The sequence below is a fragment of the Streptopelia decaocto genome (genome assembly GCF_964273445.1).
Source record: "Streptopelia decaocto genome assembly, chromosome: 1".
Classification (NCBI taxonomy): domain Eukaryota; kingdom Metazoa; phylum Chordata; class Aves; order Columbiformes; family Columbidae; genus Streptopelia; species Streptopelia decaocto.
Genome location: NC_138663.1, coordinates 76,240,657 through 76,257,713, shown reverse-complemented (window position 1 = coordinate 76,257,713; position 17,057 = coordinate 76,240,657). Strand labels below are relative to the sequence as shown.

General features: G+C 37.6%; 1 protein-coding gene across 6 annotated transcripts in view; it reads left to right on the top strand.

The window, feature by feature from the left end:
- Positions 1-17,057, top strand: part of RASSF8 (Ras association domain family member 8) — a 92,241-nt gene that overhangs the window by 19,283 nt on the left and 55,901 nt on the right. Inside the window, exon 1 of one of the 6 annotated variants that reach the window (XM_082043734.1) lies at positions 1,425-1,475. The exons of the other annotated variants lie outside the window; for them this stretch is intronic. The gene's annotated coding sequence lies outside the window, so the exon portion shown is untranslated. Of the gene's footprint in view, positions 1-1,424; positions 1,476-17,057 lie in introns of those variants that run through there. 6 annotated transcript variants of the gene reach the window in all.

Here is a 17,057-nt window from a genome sequence, read left to right as displayed (position 1 = left end):
TTCAAGATGAGAGTTGACAGGAAAAACTTGCAAACCTTTGGTTAATCAGTAAGTGTTTTGTCTTGTGAGAAGGTAACTTTCCAGTTCTTGAAGCTTTGGCTGCTTAAGTGAAACCTTTTCTTATTAACTTCAATGTCACTTGTCAGTGTTCCACTTTGGCTTACGGCTGTTTTAATCACTGCAATTACTATGTAAAAGCAAGTGCTCTTTATGGATTGGCACTTTTGTATTTTGGTAGCTTGTACCATTCACTTTAATGCATACGAACATGACAAGAGTAAAAGTATATTGAACGTATGGGGAAACAGCATTATGTTAGAGATTCGTAGCCAGAAATGTGTTTACTTTTTCTTTGGTGTGGAATAGGAGTGTAAAATAGTTCTTTAGTAGTGCCTGTGTGGTCTCTGTGGGTGGGTATTTGAGGCTTAAAATATATTCAGTTGTCAGTCAGGGCAGGTGACCTGCTTCCACATAGATGATATATTCTGTGAGCACAACTGGCACGCAGGCTGTCCTGGATGTGTATGAACAGAAACCAAATTGCAGAAAGAGCTCTTCTCAGTTTTTTTGTGTAGTAATGTGGCAGTTTGAAAGATAAGCTGTTTTGGTAGGTAAATAGTACTACTTTTGAAATTAAGAAGTTAAAACTTACAGCTTTTAAAATAAGCTACTGCGAAGTGCCATTTTGATTAAAAAAAAAAAAAAAAAGTAAGGTGGTTCTGAAGCAGTGCCTGAGATCTTGACTTAGCAGGGGTATCTCCCAAATGTTGAAGAAAAAATTGTTTCCTATTGAGAACTTAGATAAAATTTTGTGCGTTTTAGGGTTTCTTTTATCTGACAGGAATATCACTTTGTTCATTGGTATATATTTTTCCTTTGTTATGAGGTTAGTAAACTAAGTAGTCTCAGGAGTGACAAGGGAAAATTGTTTTATTTGGACATACTCTTCTGTCAGGAGCTGAAATCTTTCGGAGGTTTGTCTTCCTGCCTGGATACCCTTTTTAATTCCAGATTTCAGTGTGCTGTCTTGTTTAGATGCAATATAGCAGGCTTGCTTAAGGGGAGGTTGTCTTGGGAACCTGCAGCATTGTTGCTGTGATTACCTTGTCTGTCCACTCTTGAGATAGAAGGTTCCAGGTTTATTCTAAAATATGGGAGACTCTTCCCCGGCTGTGATTGCTGGAATTAAATTGGAATTTACCAATCTAAAACCAGGAGCTGGTAGCAAAAAAAGACATGCAGTTTTCTTAGAACACAGATGCAGGGTTGGGAGAGAGACAGAAATAACCACAGTTGAATAATTCCGTTGCTACCTGCAAAGACTAGGTGTAGCCAAGAAATCTTGTTCGTTTGTGTTAAGAGTTTAGCCTTGTGTTTGAAAGGTGTTGTCATAATGATTTGGCAATCATTTTTTTTTCTGTTCCAGCAGTCAGTCTAAAAGGTGAAGACAAGTTTTAAGAAGGTACATGTACAAGGTAAACTTTTACTTGAGGGGGAAAATGCTCCTCAACTACCTGCAGCTAAATGCAAAAACAATAATTAAATAGAGCTTCTAATCTTTAAAATCTTACTGGAAGTGCTTTAACATACTGAAATCCTTTCCTCCTGCTGGCATTTCTTATCTTGTATGTGAATTTAAATAGTAACTATGCAAACCTCAAGTAAACTCAAGCACAACTTTTCTTTGTGTGTAGCAGGTGTTATTTAAAGGGCCAAGCCAGGATATCTGTGTGCCTGCTCAGGGAATTATTCAGCTGCTGCTTATCTGAGTAAAGAGGTTATTCAGCTGCTTGTTTCATCCCTGATGTTCAGTTCTCCCATGATTACTTGACTTCTCTTATATAGGCTGCAGATTTAAAGGAGAAAAAAAAAGTAACAATGGAAAAGATGAGTATTGTGTAAAAGCCTTGTGTGACTGATTCAAATTCTTGTGAGGCTTTATTCCTCTCACAAATGTAAATGATCTTATGCTGTTTTCACTGAAAACGGTTTTCTGTCCATGTTGTACAATGGTCATGCAGTTTAACAGGTGATGTTTACCAGGGATTTTGTTATTTATGCTTTGTTCAGTGTATGTAGAAAGCTAAGATGCAGGTAAACAACTTGAGAAATGCTGAACTTTTTTCCATTTTTCCACCTCCATGTAATATGTCTAGATAATAGACACAAACTTAATAAACATGATAAATAAAGTAGTTTGGTTTCTGGTGCTATTAGTTGTCGATACCTGTAAGTACCTATCTCCTCCACCCAGAATCTAAGAGCTAAGATTCTCATTCACGTCATTCCTGAACGTAATTTCCTTGCTGTCACACTACTTACATTATACTACTTATTTTTAGAAAGCTCAAGGAGTGATGTTGTAATTGAATTACTGTGAAGAGTGATCTGATCCATTATCTAGCACATACTCAGTCCTGGTCAAATGGCTTTTAATGACATTAAATAATAACCTTATCAGTACTAGGAATATACATGTTTTCCCAGAATCATAGCTTAAGAATGACAAGCGTAGAAAAAATTAGCAGCATCTCAGTCTTGTAACACAGCAGAATGCAAGGAAGGCACTCAAGCTTTCTGGGTCATAAACATCTGGCCATTCTATCCCTAAAGTAGATGGGGGCTTGTATTTGGCTGTGACTGATTTTACTTTGTACGAGGACTTTGTGTAGTATGCTATCAGTGAAAGCAGACAAAATGTAAAAGTTCTTTCATGCCTCTTGTTTCTTCTGAACACATGCAAATATTAGTTGTTGCAGACCTGCAATTATATTTGCTTTCAGAAGATAACGACTTCTAACTCCCATCTTAAAGAAACTAAAAGCTCCTGTTGCTGAAGACAATGAGTTCATTCACACCTTGGATTAAAAAAAACCAACTGTTTTTGTCTTGTTGACTAGCTTGAAATCTTATCACAGAATGGTTTGGGTTAGAAGGAACCTCTGGAGATCAGGTTGGACTAGATGATCCACAGAGGTCCCTTCCAACCCCATGCCCAACCTGCATGTGGATTACTTCTTTCTGCTGCAAAAGGAAATAAAATTTCACTTTCTTCCTTCTTCCAGCAACAACAAAATAGGGTGAATGATGATGAATAGATCCTAATTTGTGCTTTATCCAATGAGCTGCATACCGATAGACACACCTTTATCTTTTTGAGATGGCCAGTGTTTAGAAGAATGGAAAACTGTGCTTTTAGGTGCTGCTCAGTGTTTTGCACGTGGTTTCACTTTAATGATTTATTCTTCATTTTGTTTTGCCTCCAACTCACTTTAACATTTCCTGGAAGGTGTTCCAGAATAGAGTAGCTATGGGGAGGCATATGCGTGCTTGTCAGAGATCCCTGATTTGTGTGGTCTTGAAGACTCAAATTGCTGTCTGTGAAAGGCAACTCTGCAAGTTAAGAATGAGCTGGTTTGCAGTTTCAGTAGTCATGGATATCTGTGTCCAGGTGCTTACCAGGGCTGAGGCATATTTGGTGACAAACATTTCAGTTATGTTTTCCAGCTTTGTCTGTGTTGACTGCTCCAGTAAGAAAATAGCAGCACTCTCCTGTATCTTCCACTTTCTGTGACTTTCTTCAGAATATAGCTACAATTAAATTACACAATATTCCCTGAAAATAAAACAAACAGTTTCAGAACAAATATGAGGCCTTGGTACTTATTTTTAAAATGTTCTTTAAGCTTTAATAGTTGTTTGCTGCTACCCTTATCTACAGTCATGCTGAATAAAGCTATAGCTAAATGGAAAGTTAAATGTATTCAAGAGGTGTAAATGTCTATATCTTATTTGCAGTCTCTCAGACAAAGTAAAAGTAACTATAAATAGTGCTATGGCAGAAACTGGTTTCTTGATGAACAGTGTTGCTTCAGCAGACAATGAACTGGTTCATTCTAAAGTGGTCGCAGTTGTTGACAGCAAAAGACTTTGTATTTGAATGTGGCATGCCTTTTAGTTTATGTGAAAACAAGTTTGAATGTTAAATATTTTCTGATATTTTGGAGTTACTGTTGCTCTTCCCATTTTCTTCAGGTTCTGAGGTGGGGTTTTTTTGGGGGGGTGTAGGTATGTATTATTGCTGTGATTTTAAATGAAAGTAGGTGGTGGCCTACATATATGAGAGGCTTTCTAAACTCTGAATGCTCAGACATTGTGTTTCTTTTTGGATAAAACATGCACAAGAAGATTTCTTTTCTGGATATGTTGTTTTGTTTTGTTGAATGAACTTTCAATTCTAAATGATGCAATAAAAGCAAATATTTTCAAGGGGAAATGATGGGGTAGGTGTGTTTTACCCTTCAGGTTTCCCTGTGAGGCTGTTGTCTATGCCTCAGACTTCATCTATGGCAAACCTCTTGCTATGATCAAGGGCTTTTCTAGGACTAATATGCCACAGTATTAAATATTGTAGAATTTTTATGTACATATAAATTATATTTATAGTTCAGCTATGCAATGATATCCAATGGATGATATACTCTAAGTGACAGCAGTCTTGGTTTTATTGCATTAGTCAAGTAAACCAATTTCAATTAATGTTGGGTAGGAAACAAGTCTGAAACAGAATAACTTTTCAGTTGGATTGCTACCAGCTTGCTATGCTGGCAGTACTACTGCAAAAATGTAATAATCGTTCATCTTTAATGGCAAACTGCCAAGAAAATGCTGATTCTGATTTTAATACATTTCAAAAACTTAATATATTAACAATTACATAACAACCTATTAACAATTACTTATTAATGTTGTAGCTTCAGTAGCTTGGGAGGCTTTGCTATAAACTTTTTTTGTTTTATTTACAAGAATCAAATATTAAGAATGTGGGGTTTGGTTTTGTGGTGCGTTTTGTTGTTTAATTTTTTGTGAGTGTGAATATATGATAGCTTAGTGGAATATTTCTTACCTGTATACTCTTTCTTTATTATAAAGAATTCTTTTGGAGGTGACTGAACCAACATTTTTGTCCTACCTTACTTCCATCCTAAAAATATTTTGTGGGGAGAAAAAATAGTGTAGTGATGCCTACTCACTTTTTATGAAATTGAATAATTGCTCTCATACAGGGTATTATGTCCCATGCAAAGTATGTGCTTTCCTACATCAAATTAATCTCAAGGGCAAGAAGGTCAAAAATGACTGGAGTAGAGAAATAAGATTTATATTTTCAAATGGAGGGAGAAAAAAACCCCCACCAAAACCCAACAACAACACAAAAACCCACAAAACCCACCAAGGAATGTCCTTTCTAAAAGGTATTGAGACATTAAAGGGAATAATAAGGGTGTCTGGACATACTAATGCTGGTGGGATTTGATGTTTTTTCCTCTGCTACACATCAAATATAGATAGTTCTTGTTGTTCCCGATCCTCATCACTGTTTGACATGGCCTTTAAAAATTTAGCTATCTCTTCTAAAGATCTGGACTACTTAAACTTTCATTCCTTTTCCGAAAGTTTTTCTGTTTAAACAAAAAAGTAACATTTCACTCTGCTGTTGCCTGGGTGGCTGCAGATGGTACCTTTTGCCTTCCTAGTGGAAATGACACTGGGTATATGAGCATGAATCCAGTGCAGGGAGAGGATGGGACTCCTGTTGTGTTTTGATAAAGACACAGATTTCAAAAACGTAACTGCTTTCTACCACTCGGAAAGTTGTCCTGGGTTGTATAATGCTTTGCTGTCTCGGTGAAATGTTCTGCTGTAGCCAGGAGTGCATCACTTCCATGCTGTCACTGGTGATGCCTGATGCCACTTGCTGCTTCTATCAGTTTGGTGAATGCTTGAAGAAATGCTATTTTCTGCCCTCTGCAAATATCACTGGCACAGTGAGGTGAGGAGATATCTTAATTTCTGAAGCAGCATGCTTTCCACATGCTATGTGAAACCTTTAAGTTTGGGGTTTTTTTAATGCAGTGGTGTAAAGGCTGTGTGTCAGCTATTAGATTTTTCTGTCAATTGTAGCAGTCTATTACTTGTGGTAAGGGCAGACTTGCTCCTGAAAGTGCTGGTAAAAGGCTGTGCTTTAAGCAGTGAATGCAGTCGTGTTTGATTTCTCTGCAGCACAGGTTTGAAAGCCAGTGGTCTTGAGCTGCATGTGGTTGTTGTTCTTCCCCCCTCATTTCATTTCTGAATGCCTCCTGTGAAAGTTTATAAAATCTTATTGAAGGTTTTGCTGATTACATTTTTCTAGTTCTTTTGCAAGAATTATTAGCTTTCCTGTGATAATTCTATCATAAATACAGAATTATTTGAAAACTACTTACTTAGCCTTTATATCTCTTCTTTTTCTTGTGGTCATGCCTGACTCATAGACCTGGACTAGCACAACTACACTGGTGGTGGAATAGATTTGGCAAAGGAAACCAGTACTGGCCTAAACTGTTAGATTTTTGGGGAGCAAAATGTCTTTTGTGTCAAATGATATATTGTGGTTGCAAGTTTAAAAGTGCTTCTGCCATGCTTTCTTTAGCACAGAGCATCCACTTGGCAAGTCAACATTATTGAAGTGTTGCTGCCCTTGTAGCTGGTTTTAGAACTTGACTCCAAAAAATTAGCAGTAGTTATGGTTAAACTCTTTCTTAGAAATATAGAGAAGTCTCAACACAGGCAGCTGGTGCTATGGCAGAAAACCACCTTTTATTTTACAATGTAGAATTATTTAGTTGTAGTCGATCAGGTGAAAAATCAATACTTTTTTGTGCTTCTGTCTGCAAAGAGAATAATTAGTCGCTGCAGCTGAATGTAATATTGTGTCCAACTGATGTATTGTATTATACAGTGAGCTATAAGTTGATACTTTTATCTTTTGTAGAGCTGAATAAAATTTTCATTCTTATTGATCTATTTCTTCTTTCTAGCTGAAGAGATTGTCTGATCTTCCAGTGATTATAAACAGTAGTAGCTAGTAAAGATGTGTGAATGTTGGTTTTAACTCAGACAATTAAGATGTCATTAATGTATTGAAAAGTGGTGCATTTTCTAGCTGTAAAGTGGTGTTTTTACTTCATATTTAACATTAACCAAAAATTAAGTAATATTTGGTTAATCTTAAAAGCTGTGTAAAAGTACTTTAAAGCTTTTGATAGTTTTAAACTGCAAACATGCTAATACTAAGTCATTAGTTGGTGCATTCTTAACATAGTTACTAAAGATTAAATATTGAGTTGCAGCCAAGTGTTTTTTCACAAAACATTCAGTTAAGGAGGAAGCAGTATAGATTTTTTTCACTCGATGGGACAAGAAAGCACATGGAGAAAAAAAATCCAACAACAACCAACCAAACAAAACCAACCAACAACAATGGACTCTTTGGGGATATCCATTAATCTTTGTTCCCAGTGGAAGTTTAGGTGCTTATATGGCATTTCCATAAGGACCTAATATGTGAAATATTGCCTGCTCAATGGCATTACGGAGGCTCTTTGTGAGTGATACACCACCCTGCTTGATTTGGAAGTGGATGCTATCAATAGGATAGTTACTGTTTTGTGCTGATTTCTTTGGAGGTAGAATTGTTTTATGTCACTGTGGGAATCAGCATAGGGAAGAAGGAACTGAATAAGTTCATGGTCAGTGTGTGTCTTGAGTAAATATAAAAACCTTTATGTGTGAATTTTTTTTTCAGCTCACAGCTACGGAAGATCATAAATTAGAAATTGGGGAGCATTTAAAAGTACAGCAGAACATTGTGATCCAGTGATCTGTGTAAATGATGAAAAGAATGGTGTGGAGGTGGGATAAAAGCATGTGGAACACCTGTGATGCAGAAACACTATAGATGTCTTTGAAAATGGTGTCAATAGCACACACTGCTCCTCTTTTCCTCTTGCAGCATTATAAACTGCTTTAACATTGGAAGAAGTGAGTCTGAATTATCAGTACATATCTACTCATGGGGGAAAAATAGAATGGTATTATAAGAAGAGAGGATAGGTGAAGTATCCTTCAACCAGGGAAGTTATCTTCTTAGAATACAGGGGTAAAGTACCTGTCTCACTACATTATCTTTAACATTTCAAAAGAGACTTGAGACTAAGGACTTTGATATACTGAGTTACAGTAGTTTAACAAGCTAATACCTTTGTGGAGGTTCTTAATGTGTTCTCATTAAAGTTAAAATGCTTTAGTATGAACTTCTTTGCTTCCCTTTTATCTAGTATATTTTACCTCATACTTGCAGATGGCCAAGATTAGTAACCACTAGCTCATCATGGCCTGTTTAGAAGGCTGGTTGGCAGAATCCCTTGGGAGGCACTTCTGAAGGGCAAAGGAGTCCAGGAAGGCTGGTCACTCTTCAAGAGTAATTCATACTATGGTTCCACTGTAAAACTGCTTGTGGTTAAGATGTGAAACTCTTGCTGCAGTGACAACAAGCCTTACTCTGGCCACTGTGTGCAGTGGGATACTAGGTTAGCTGAATATGTGATCTGACCCACAACTAGCTTTTCTTGTGTTGTTATTGGAAAAAGTAAGCAGTAAGTGTGTAAATTAGAGCTCTCCTCCCTTAACTTTTTATTTTGAAACCTTTAGGCTAGAGATAGTTGTAGTACTGTGACTTCAGCCCAGTGCTGGCTGGAACACCATTACTATGCTTAATTGCATATTACCTTTAGCAGGAATTATATTTGTGACGTCAGTTAAATGACTCTCCTGTCAAGTTCTTATTGTCTTCAGTTGGAGCAAGTCTAGCAACTTGTGTACTATGGTGACCATGCAGACAAAATATCAAAGACCCCTTTCTAAAAGGGAGGAGAAAAATTAGGGATGAGTACTTGGAGCAATAGATGGGAGCTGAACAAGGGAACAATGAATTGGATCATTCATGTTGCTGTTAGCCAAAAATGCTTGGAACATATTGAAAGAAGGTATTGACTCCATTTAAAGCAGTAAAGCCAGATAAAATAATTCCCAGCTGATAAATCTATCTTTTTCTCATAATTGTTGGAATCTGCTAGGTTAAGTCCATTTGCAGTGAGGTTTGCCTAGTGGAGTAGTAGACTGGTTAGTTTGTAAGGCAGTATGCAAGCAGGAGCCTTTATCTTTTCCAGTTTGAAGACCTCTGAAGATTTTTCAGTAGAGGTAAGCCCAAGCAATTAAACACTTGCTGAGCTGGTTATAACTGTAGCTGTATGTGTTTTATTCCAGTGGGGGGCATGGGAGGCAAGTTGTTTATTTACCAGTGGTCAAATTCCAAAGTTTTGCAGCACCTAATCCTGGTGTACATCTTGCTTATAATGCAATATTTGAGCTGCCAGTCATGGGAGAGCAATTCTGTCATTGGATAGCTCAGGTCTGTGGTACATTTTCATTCAAGTAATTTCATTAGTTTCCACTTGGTCTCTTAAGATCCTTTTATTAAATCATATGAAGAATAAAGGAGGAAAATACACATTTTTCTCAAATAATTTGCAGAAAGGTAGCACTGTACTGCAGGGTTTGTGAGGAAGAGTTTGGACACTACAGAATTCTTCTACTTATAGTTTGGTTAGTTCTGTGCCATGACCGTCTTGTGTACTCGTAGTGCTACTGTTCTGATGTAGCAGCAAGACAGTATTTTTTAAATGGGTTGGGATTACACTTTTCTAGAAGCAAGCTGTGCATTTATTGTTCTCTGGAAGCCTTTTAACTCTCCCTATGGTCTTTGTCATTTTCAAAGATCAAAACATCCTATTCAGCCTCATTTGTCTCTGATACTTGCTATTTCAAAAACTGTTTCATTGTTTGGGAATGTTGGTTTTGAAAAATATGCACACTTTGCCATATTTGAATGCTTTGTATATGGACGGGTTGCATTTGCCCTTAAGGAAGAAGCTGTCCTAAGGCCTTAATTAGTTGTTTCTTGGCTTTCATTGAAATAATGGAAATTGCAAGGGAGTGCTAATCAGTTTTAGTGTAATCTGAATGGGATCTGGATCAGTGTTAAATAAAAACATGTCTAAGTCTTGGGATAGTAATTTCATTTTTCTTCCCCTGTATTCCTCCCAGCTGTATGCTGGCTGAAGAGTTAGATTTGTAATACCTTATAAAAAATGTTTGCAATTTTGCAAACAAATAACTAGGCTTGGGAAGGAGGAGAAAGGGATTTATTAAACTGTGTCTAGATGTAGTTGAAAAAAGAGCTTTGTTTTGATGAGTTACAACTTTGTCAACCCTTTATGTGTTCCTATCAAACAGACTTATTTTCATACATTAGCAGATCTGGACTGCATATTTTTTTTGGCCACTTATGTTCAGGTTTCCAGTGGCTGAGAAGTACTCTGAAGCTGATGAGGATTTTCAGATCCCAATGCATATTCAGGGTGATATGTGGAACTGCTTCTTTCAGCCCCCTCTAAGGGTCTTCACACTTCTCCTGGGAAGTGGCAAACACCTATTGAAGCTTCATGCCTTCCATGAAGCGTGTTGTTGCAGTGAAAGAATAAAACTTTCCATGTGCTGGTATTTACGTGTTGGCACGCTACCATTGCAGTACATCTTCACAGCATGTTTGCCTCTAGAGTTTGCAGCTTTTTGGCTTTGAGCTGCAGAAGTTTGATTAGCAGCTGTAGTGTGTGTGTGTGTGTGTACCTCCCACGTGTCCTTGCAGCACATGGGACCTTTTCAAAGGGATTTGGGGTTTTGCTGGCTGGTGCTCCTAAATCAAGAGAGAGGTTGCCAAAGAAGTCTGAAAGCAGCATAACAGGCATGATAGTATTTATTGCTGTGTTTCTCTTGATCCTTTTTTTGTTTTGTTCTGCTAATGGCAGCAGGATTTGAATCCTGCTTTTGAACTTTGAAGACAAGCTTTCCATTTTCTCTGGCCTATGTTGAGCACTTAAGTAGTGAGTCTGATGTTCCCCTACAAGAAAAGTAAATAAGCAAATGTTTTTTCAACTGTAAGGAAAGATCTTTGGATGTAAGTGGTGACTTCTACCTTGGTCTGACTGGACTTAATGTGAGGACTCTATTAGTCAGTGAGGAAAAAAAACTAACAAAGAGAGGATTTCCTGACTTGGAGTTTTCATGAAGAAAAGGCTTTGGGGTTATAAAGGCTGTCTCTGTTTCCACTGTTCCAATGTTTGGAGAGTCTGGTTAGCCTGTAGCTTTATGACATTTATTTACCTTTGCTATACAATATACTTTTTAACCAACCCATTATTTTATTTATTGTAACATACCTTTTTTTTGTGGTTATTTTTTTATTTGACTTGGCAATCTTGAACAGTCATCTATGAAAATAGCTTCTCCCATCCCATCCCCTTCATTTACCCAAAAGTGTAAATCCACTGATTTTTACACTTTTCAGAGAATTAAAGTACTGAGTGGTGGGGATCATGTTTATGAAGAAGGCTTGGTTTCTTTTGTTGTTTTAGTATTTTCATTATAACCACCATTAATTAGTTGCATTTCACAACCACAGTGGCTTGAGATGTGAAGCACTGGCCTATACCATAAGCTGAACTGTAGAACATCTTACAGGATAGCAGAAGCAATAAGCTAATAATCTGCCAGGTTCAGTTTTATTTTTTCATAGGGATTAAAACAATTACACAATATGAAGCAACTTGTGAACTGTCTGCTGTTTAAATTAATACCATCTATGTATATTTGGAGTTTTAGTGTCATAGAAATATCTTCAGGGTTGTGTTAATTCCCCTCCACTGTAGGCAGAATATCTTGAGATTTGTCTTATTTTTGCCTTTCTGAGATGAGCAGTCTGACATTTTTCTCTAGCCAGTTAATGAACACATCTGATTTTTCTGTATGTTTGAGTTAGGATCTTTAAAATTAACCCTCTGGTATTGTGGTTGTGTTTTGTTTTGTTTTTCCCTCCCCAGTGTGAGCTAAGATGTAATTGTCATCCTAGGTGATTTAAAGACATAGTCACCCTGTTGAGAACTAGGAACTAAATCCCAAATATGTTTGCATTAGTTGTAAAACTAATGTAATCTTAAACTGTAAAGCGTTGCTTTCTTCTTGGTTAATAGTGGCCTTTTAAATGGTGACTTATGTTGCCAGTGACACAAATTAAGTTTTGTAGTAGGTAAAGCAAAAACTTGCTATTTACCTTGCTATTGATAGAGTGCTATCAAACAAATAAATATCAAAGACTTTAGTCGCATAAATTGTCACTTGAGCATTTCCTGGTAGCTGGGCCTTAGTTGGCACTTATTCTACCAGATAGTAATTACCTACCAGTGAGTGTCTAACCAGAGATAATCATTACTTATGAAACTGTTGTGGGAGTCTTGATTACTTTCTACAAGGGTTCTCTTAAGTTAATGTCCTCTACTAGATAGACTATATGGCTTTACTTACTGTTGTTTGAGATGGAAGTAATGGTTTGTGGTAGAGAACTAATTTTTTCTCAACCTCTCATTTATCTTACACTTGCACCCATGCAAGGTTGAAGCATACTTGAAATGCATTGCACTGGGAGGATTGCTTCCAGAGGGTTGATTAAGCTTCTTTTGAAGGAGTGCAGCAAAATCAGCTGCTTGTCTTTCATTGACTCACTGCTAATTGCAAGGAAAGAAAAATGTAGGTAGTTTGGCTTCTATTGATGACATAATGAAGAAAAATGAAAGCTCTGAAGAAAGAGAAGTCTCTGATTATGTAATAGCAGTAGCTGTTATAAAATGTTTATTCCTTTGATTAGTAACAATTAAGAAATGGTGTATTATGATCCCACTAATAACACTTCCTCACGTACTCAGGAAGGGGGGACATGACAACACAGGACACACAGATGTTGGCTGAAGGTCTGATGGAAGGTGCTCATTTTCAACAAGGACAAATGGCTAGAAATCTGCAAGCTTTAAGCCCTGACTTTGCAGGTGCCATCTGTGACTGTTTTTACAACCATGAAATGCATAACAGCTGTATACTTGAGTATTTTACCTTTTTATTATCTAGTGTGTGCTTTGAGTTAGAAACATTTGAAGTTCATTTTATAGAAGCTGACTATTTGCAGACACAAGTTACCTCAAAGAGTGCTAACTTAATGAACTAGCTGTGTTATTCTTGTACTGAAATTGAGTTACTTTGAGTGTGTTCCAATATATACAACAAAATGACGTGGTGTCTTCCACTTGTCATGTGCATCAGCACAATAAAACCTGAAGTAGTGAGTTTTTTTCAAAACTTCATTGAAATAAAGATCTTTTTACATATTGGTAATAAAGTAAAGTCTCTTTGGTCCCTGAGCACTTTAACTTTTCCTTGTCTGCAAAAGCCCACCAAGGGGTGGGCTTTCCGGTGTCTTTCATGACTGGAAATATTTTGTTTTGGTATAGTCCTTTCCTTGCAGATGACCACATCTGGATTTGGTTCCTAACCCAGTTCACTATAAATTGAGGGGTGTCCATGTGGGACAGGAAGAAATGGAGCAGGTAGGGAGAGTGGTACAATTTTTGGCTGCAGAGTTGACTTGTGCCTTAAAGTGTCAATAGAACTATGTGCATTTGAAATAGGGAAAAGATGTGCTTGTGGAATCAAATGTGAAGGCTGTAGTGCACTGTATGCAAGATGGCAATAATAAAAGAAAGCACTGTAGGCCTTTAGAAAAGGTGCAAGTGTTCTCTCTCTCCCACCAGTTTTTTTGCCACTACTGAACTTAACTTTGTCCTGTGCAATTACAAGAAGGTGGGAATTGGGAGGGTTATCAGGAGTAGCTTAAAAGTCTCTTTGCTAAGTAAGGATAATTGAAGTTAACCTTTAAACCCTTTGGGAAATCATTCTTTTGGATGAGAACCTTCTTGTATCAAAGGGGTTAGTTGAAAATGCAGAGTGATGTTCCTGCTAATGTTAGAGACACAACTGACTTGAAACTGGATTTTTTTTTTTTGTTTGGATTAATGCTAAATCAAACCAATTTGAATTCACAAATAATCTGCAGTGACTGTTTCATTGTAATATCTTAATTATTTTCTGTTCCTGATGTGTATTCTGCGAACTAACTTACCTCAGTCCTCATATGAAAACAGACTAAATCATCAGATAAAGTGATGCTGTGTAAACAACCTATGGAAGCGGAAAAGAATGGTCTTTGCTTGCAAAGATGATGGCAGTCTTTCAGGTTTTTTTTAAAAATAGAACAAGCTCTTCAGAATTGACTGTAAATTGCTCTGATGTGGAAACAGAAAGTGTCTGGCAGTGCCTAAAAAATGAAGAATGGTTTTCTCAAGAATCGTGATGTTGACTGTATAAGTGAACTGAAGGGACTGTTGGATTCCGCCTGTATTGCAAACACGGGCTGCAATGCTAGAGTGCTCCTTTGCCACTAGTTCACTTGTAATGCTGGCTGGGACAGATGCTCAGTGGCAAAGGATGAGAAATCTTACTTTATTCTTTCACTAGTTTTGCATGTGTGTCCTTAACTACACTAATGCAAATAAAACAGAATCCTATTGCAGTTTTTTCTCAGTTACTGTCAACCAGATTTATCATCAAGGAAAGAAATTAAACCAATGCCACATCATTGTGCTACCATTTTTAGATACTACCATGTTTGTTGCCTAAATACATGGATGACTTGTCCAGCTATATTTTTCTGGAGATGTGCATGGTTAATGACATACACATTTTAACTGGAATTGTTCTTTTAAAATGTCTTCCTATGTTTCTAGCCAATAGGATTTATAACAGTGGAAGCTAAATCAGTGCACTTTTTGGCTACCTACAACCCAAACAGGTCAGTGGATATGTGAATACACAGACCTAATAATGATTTCTGCTAAATACCACTTGATTGTATTACCTCAGTCTTTCTCCTTTTAAAAAAAAAGCTTTCCCATACATGCTTTTCTGAGAATCAGTGCAAAATATTTTGTCATCTGTAGGTATGGCAAGAGTTTGATGCTGTGTTTAAAGAACTAAAAGTCAACTGTACAGTTTGTTTCAAATGATAAGGCAGGCAGGTAAAGTGGTGGAGCTGCTCGCTGTCCTTTAAATCTACAGAGCAGACTTTAATCATGAGCAAAAAAGACTATGGGTGAAATTTTTTTTTCCATAACACAAATTCTTGTTATGACGTTACACCTTCTCTACTGTTATGTTGGATTGTGAAGTGAGCCTGCATACATCTAACTACAGCAGTGTGGCCAAAGTAGTGGCTCCTAGCAGAGGTCTCTGATCAGCAGTGTCTAGGAGCCTTAGCAGTTCTAAGCCTGCTGTAGGAAGAAGACAAAAGCATGCCTCCTGTCAGTAAGCATAGTGCTGCAATGCCTGCTGTTCTAGAAACAACTTGCTGACAAGAAGAGAAAATTACTGGTTTCTGTGCTATTACTCTGGTATTCTTCTAAATGGACTTGTGCAGAATGTGAAAAGGGATGAGGGACTAGTGTAGTATGCGCACAGTCTGGGGATGAGTCTTGATGGCTCTCTGTATCAGCGTGCCCTTTTGATCTTGGATTAATTGTTACAGTGAGTTTTAATGATAGGTGTTGCCAAGTAAAATGTTAGTACTTTGGAGGAAAACAATGTACCCTACCTGTGAATATTGTACTTCACATGATGATGTCCTCTTAGTTTACATGTTGGGGTCTATTGGTTATGTTGTTAAAACAAAACAACAGCAACAAAAAATAACTTCCAGTGTTTGTTTTTTCCCTTTTTTTCAACAACTGGAATTCTAAAGGTTTAAAACTGTTTTAAACTAATTCAAGCCTGTTGTTCCTGGAAAAAAAAGTACGGAAAGCAGATGCCCTTCACATACTTGCAGGGAGAAAACTGACAGGCAGAACTCCTAAGATCATCATGAGAACTTTAAAAAAATATATCTATTTTTTTTCACTCTTTTTGTTTTACCTATCAACGTGATGTTTGTAGCACTTGCTCTTCTGCACTTTAGTTGAGCTTAAAGAACTAGGATACCATGTTTGTTTTAGGGTTGGATTTGAAGAGATTGTTGTCCAATTCTTTCCTCTTCCTGAGAAGAGATAAATAGTAAGAAAAAGGCAACCACTTTTCTGACTTATGTAGGAAGGGATGTTAATGCTGTTGCTTCTGCTAACACAGGATATGGCTTAAAAAAAACACACAAAACTACATGGGGATCAGAGACATGAGCTGCTTACTTGCATGTGACCACAGACAGGTGGTAATGTATGCAGGACTTGAGTGCTGTGGTCAAGCTGGCCACAAGCAGACATAGGACAGAATGATGCATTGAAGTCAGCACTTGGATGGTTCCTCTGTCAATTCTGTTTGAGGTGTCAGGTTGCTCTGGGGAAGAGGGAGAATAAGCTTTTTTTGATCTTGCTGTGACTGGCTACCTTCTACAGTCTGTGTGCAGCAAAAACATAAACAAATTGATGCTCCTTTTATATTCTCCTGATAATGTGTCGTATTTCTGGTTTGTATCAGTCTTTTCTGCATAGGTAAGAACGGTAGCCTGGATGGGCTGACACAATACTGTTACTTTGGGAGCATGTGCTGTATATCAGCAGTGTTGGATAGGACAGAAGAGTTGAGCTAGCAGGAGGGAAAGCTACTTTCTGCTCTACGCTGGTGCACCCCTAAATTTTCTCATCAACCTTTCTTATATTCCATCTTGACATTTGATATGCAGGCATGATCACATCTGCAGACCTTCATGCTTTTTCATGAGACTTCACATGAGGATGCTGTGTGCACTAACTGATTTGTGACAGGGAAGGGTTTTTTTTCCTTGCTAGGAGCCGAACACCAATTCCAGATTTATTTTTACATAGGTTATTATATAGCTGCTGAAGGATAACTTTTGATTAACAGTGTGTCGAGGGTTAAGATTGCGGGGTGACAATAAAACCCTGGCAGATGTATTGTTAACCCCCTCTCCCCCCCACTTCCCCCTTTTTGCCCCTCCCTCTCCCCCCTTCCCACTAAGGACAGGCGATCGGGAGGGAAAGAAGGACAGAGAGAAGAGAGTTGGAAAAATTAAAGATGTTTTACTAATGCTACTAATAAGAATAGAGAAAATAATACAAAATATACAAAACCAATCTTGAAAGTCTCAGCAACTGCAGAGCCGGGCCACCAAAGTCCAGGATTAGACTCTGCAGCCAAGTGGAGCTGGATTCAGTCTCTCACTAGGC